General features: G+C 32.7%; 1 protein-coding gene across 2 annotated transcripts in view; it reads left to right on the top strand.

The window, feature by feature from the left end:
- The window catches only part of LOC106875601 (uncharacterized), a 43,826-nt gene that overhangs the window by 706 nt on the left and 41,654 nt on the right, over positions 1-1,466 (top strand). The window lies entirely within an intron of this gene.

The following is a 1,466-nucleotide window of genomic DNA, read 5'->3' as shown; positions in this document are numbered from 1 at the left end:
CACATATATATATATATATATATATATATATATATATAAATATGTGTGTATGTGTATGTACACATACATATATACACATATTTATGTTTACTTGTATGCATGTATTTCACTTGGGTGTAGGTATGCATGCAGTGCAGATATCCAAATGGTTATACTCATAATAGCACGGATTACATGAAAGTTACGTATTTAGCTACACACAACACACGCGCGCGCACATGCAAATTCACACTCACATGCGCACACACACGTGCACATATATGCACACACACCCCTATCCTCCGCTATCTCCTTCTCTGCCCTGGCTTTATTCCAAGCCACATTTATATAAAGTTTAACATTTTGCAGGCTTTATACACATATCCTTCAATAATCGCTTGATTATCATTATGACCATAAGACACGCATAAACATTTGTATATATGCATGTGCATGTATATATATATATATATATATATATATATATATATATATATATATATATATATATATATATATATACATTCATAAAAATATATACCTATGCAGATATATATGCATGCATATATACATATACATACATAAACATATATACATATGCATATATGCGTGTATATATATAACATATATGTATATGTTATATATATCTATATATATACACATACATACATTATATGTATATACAAAGAGAGAGAGAAAGAGAGTGACAGTGAGAAAGACAGACAGAGAGGGAGATTAACGCATGTATATGTGTGTAGGTATGTGTGTATGAGGTGGGGTGAGAATGTGTACATGTGTGTGTAGTTCAGTTAATTTAAAAGTTTTTTTTTTACCATCATAATATAAAACGCCGAATCAGCTACAGTTGAAATCCGTCGAGCATCTTATGTCACGTCTCATCTCCTTTCTTTCTCGAAACGTACCCCACACACCAACCATCTCCTCACCACATCTTTCATACAACTCACTCTTGCATTCAGTGAACCAACTGTTTCCCGGTCTATTAACTGCTATAGTCGAGGGAAACCAGAATAGGTGCTCTGTTACCTTTCCTTTCATACTGCCAGGGGTCTGCATGACACCGAGCATTTGAATAAGTCATGGTTGAACAGGATTACTCTCATACTATGATAGTGTCGGAATACAGAACAATTAATATTCTCACATCTTTGCTGATGACGGTTTTCTATAATATTTAGCACAGTATACATACATATATACACACACACACACACACACACACACACATATATATAGATATATACACACATTGTCATTCAATACTCGAAATGAGGAGCAGATAGACAGCTGACAAATGATGAAGGGACGTTCTTTGTGTTACTTAAGCCTGTTTGCCATTTGTTTCTCTCGTTGTTTGCGTGTTGAACTTATTTGTTTTAATATTTCATGTTGCTTACCCATATAAGCACACACACACACACATATATATATATATATATATATATATATATATATATATATATATA

Source organism: Octopus bimaculoides, chromosome 5, assembly GCF_001194135.2.
Source record: "Octopus bimaculoides isolate UCB-OBI-ISO-001 chromosome 5, ASM119413v2, whole genome shotgun sequence".
Lineage (NCBI taxonomy): Eukaryota > Metazoa > Mollusca > Cephalopoda > Octopoda > Octopodidae > Octopus > Octopus bimaculoides.
The sequence above is the reverse complement of the archived record's forward strand: the minus strand, read 5'-3'. Positions and strand labels throughout refer to the sequence as shown.